Consider the following 3,882-nt stretch of genomic DNA (forward strand, 5'->3'; position numbering starts at 1 on the left):
TTCCTGCTGTAGCTACATGCAGCCTGAGGACATCTTTACTGTTAAGTCCCATTGAGTTGTTTTGACTCATAATCACCCTGTGTGGGGTTTCCAAGATTGTAAATCTTTGTGGGAGCAGAAATCCTCATCTTTCTCCCAAGGAGCAGATGGTAGACTCAAACTGCAGACCTTGTGATTCCCAGTCCAGTACTAATCCGACAGAGCCACTGTGCTCTTGGAAGGCACTTGCACTGTGTTTTTGGTCCAGTAATCCTCTTGGTTTGCCCTTGACCAACACTATTATAGTTATATTGGTTTGATATTCTGAAGTTCTCTTTAACCCTTCATTATCCTTGGGTGTCTGCTTCCAAACAAAGAATAAAAGATAATTTATATCTTCAAAATATTTCCTCTTTTAAAATAATTTACATTAATGCTTGTAACTTTAATATCTCATTTCCCTCTGGGAATAGTGTATTATTCATTCTCTTTTCTGTAACTGGTTGAACTCATGCTAAAACACAGTCATCAGATCTTTCCTCTGCACAAACAGCTTAGATCACTCTCTGTGGTGGTGGAACACTTTCCAGATTATGCTTTCAGGATGATGTCACTGTAAGGTCACCCATAATTAGACTTTTCCTGCCTTAGCAATGCTAATTATGCACACTACTTTTCTTGCAAGTTCTCTATTTCAAAAATATATATTTATTCAGTAACTCTTAAGTTATATGTATTTGTATAAAGAGTTACCTCAAATAATTTTACTTGAATGTTATTTTTAATTCTTTGAGTGAACTTCTCCTCTTCCTTGTTTATTACTATATATCCATCATATTTCATGACAATCTCCACTTCCTTTTTAATGATTTCCTGTTTATTATTTATGTAATAAATGGTTCCTCACCCATTGTTCATATTTGTACCCATGTTTGTGTATGTTGCATGCCCAGAATATTTATGTAGTAAAGTTTGACTTCCTAACTTCAAGCACTGGACCACAAATTTGGTTTGAATTACAAGATCAGTGTTTCAAATTCACCTATCTTGGAACCCACTCAACAGCACTTAACAACATCAGTGACATTTAGGAGTCCTGGTGTGGTGCAGTCGGATAATCACTGGACTGCCAATCAAAGTTCGGCAGTTTAAACCCAACAGTCAGTCTTTGGAATCTCTATACAAGATAGCTATGTGTTGGAATCATAACAATAGCACTTAACAACAACAAGAACAATGATATTTAACCTAATGCTTTGAATACCATGAGCATAGAGATCAAGCAAAGATCTGTTTATTCAGTATTGTGCTGTACAGGCCTAACTTCCTATAATGTTCTAACCCATCATAGCCTGGGAAACAAGTGGACTTTTAGCATTTGTTGTTTCAGTGGAAATGAAAGCAGATGTTTATTTAGAGTAATTTTGCATTTACTGATTTTCATGTGCAAGGTATCTTTAAATGTTTTCAAAGCTTTGTTACTTCCCCAATTTTTGACTTAATATTCTTTCAAATTTTAGTGTATATATTCTTTAATTGGAATACCTAGATAGATGTTTTTAACCTTAATAATTTTAATCAAATAATAGATATGCAGAATTTTGATAAAGGACTTATTATAATATATTTATTGGGTAAATTACATAGCAAATCAATATATTCCCATGGTGGTGGTGGTGGTTATGCACCGTGGAATCAGAACCAACTCATAGCGACCCTGTACAGGGTTTCTGAGGCTGTGAATCTTTATGGGAGCAGAAAGCTTCATTTTTCTCCCACAGAACAGCTGGTAATTTCAAACTGCTGACCTTAAGGTTTGCAGCCCCATTCGTAACCACTATGCTACCAGAGCTCCTTTATATATTCCCATATATCTCTAATAATAGATTGGTACTTCAAAGAGCCAAAATCCTAGTAAATATGAACAAAACACCACCAAAGATTTGTTTTGTACCATTTATTTTCAGTGTACTTTAATTGCACTAGAACTTTAATTGAGCTGTAATTGCATGCATTTGTATGAATTAAAAAATACTTAAAACTGAGATGTGGTAGATGAAAAAATTTCATTCATATTACAGAACTGTTACCATAAAGAAAAGTTTTATCATCTCTTTTATAATATCACTCTCAGGCATTTTGAAAATTAAGCTGGTATTTCACTCTCATTTTCTTCATCTGGGATAGTCATTATTTGTTTATTCCCCTTCCCACTACTCAGACCCTTTTATTGAGTCTCTGAACCTCTTTGACCTATCTTGTCTCTGGTGAAATGGAATCTTAGGGATTACGTCATGTCATGTGGACATCCTTGTTTTCTGGCTTTAAATTGCATTCAGCTAATGGGAGGCATTTGAAGGAGAAGAGACAATAGTAGTCTCAGTGTTCATACCTCTCACTGCCTCCCTGTGTCCTCTTTTGGTGTGGTGTTTTGCCCACAGTTTTTGCTGTCAGTTCCTCTTCCATAGACCTAGTTCTAACTGGACTCTGACTAATACCACTTCTTGCTCCTTTAGTCCAGGAAGGCCCTGGTTTTCTGTTGTGGCTGTGTGCTGCTCTGTCTTTTCTTGTTTTCCTTAACCTCATCCTTCCTTTTTTCCAATAGTCCTTCTGTGAAACTCACTTGACTCAAATATTCAGAGTGCCATCTGTTTCCTGCTTGTGCTTTAACTGACACATCATCCATATGAATTTATAAATCACTTTCTTTTCTGCATCTTTATTATATAATATGAACATAAATTATGTTCAATTCAAAAAATTAAATAAAAATAAACTGTATACTAAATATGTATGTGAGACTGTTTCCCAGAAATCCTCACATCCTTATTCATGAAGTAGCAATTTAAATGACACTACAAGTCACTTTGCAAAAGCATTGGACTCAAGTTCTCATTATTACTTAGTCCAGATTAAGGAATCTTTTATTATTTTTTTGTGTCAATGTTTTCTTATTAAATAGGGGTGGCTTGCAATTGCTTTTTAATAGTAAAGCAGATTATCATCAAAGTGTCTTGATGCCTGTCTGTTTACATGTAGGAGTCCTGGTGTGATGCTATGGGATAATGCACTGTACCTCAGGGCAGATTTGAACCAAAAAGTTGGTGGTTCAAATTCACCAGTTGCTCCTCGGAAATGCTATATAGGGACGCTATGAGTTGGAACCGACTCAAGGACCCTTAGCATCAATATATATAATATATAATAACATAATATTATATATTATATAATAGCAACATATATAATAATATTATATATTATATAACAGCAATATATATATATTGCTGTTAAGGATCCTTGAGTTGGTTCTAACTCATAGCAACCCTGTATAGAGTTTCTGAGAAGCGACTGGTGAATTTGAACTGCCAACCTTGCTGTTCACACCCACATTGTGGTTCAGCGCATTATTCCATAGTGCCACACAAGGATTCCTACATGTATACGGACCTGCACAATCGGTTATATATATAGTGCTTCCACTGATATAAGATTCGAAGGTCTCGGAGTGAGTGGTGTACATAGTTAGTTCTTAGTTTCCAATCTGCTCAGTATCGACATGGAAGAAAGGTCTAGTGATCTGCTTCCAGGTAAGTGCTGGGGAACAATTCTACTCTCTGACACATTGGGTTGCCATGAGTAGAAATCAACTCAACTGTAATGGATTTTATGATTGATCTAAACAGCCACCAAATTGACACATGATGAAATTTTCAGCTTAAAATTTTTTATTTCCATGTTTCTTCCATTCAAGATTTGCTAAGATACACCTAAATTTTAACTAAAAATTATATATATTCACTGCTTTTTTCCTTCTCAAAATCTTACCATAATATTTCACCCTGATATCAGTATACTTACTCAATGATGAGATTCCTTAAGCTCCCACAATTATATTTGGTCGTT

The sequence above is a fragment of the Chrysochloris asiatica genome, unplaced genomic scaffold (assembly GCF_000296735.1).
Source record: "Chrysochloris asiatica unplaced genomic scaffold, ChrAsi1.0 scaffold00414, whole genome shotgun sequence".
NCBI lineage: Eukaryota > Metazoa > Chordata > Mammalia > Afrosoricida > Chrysochloridae > Chrysochloris > Chrysochloris asiatica.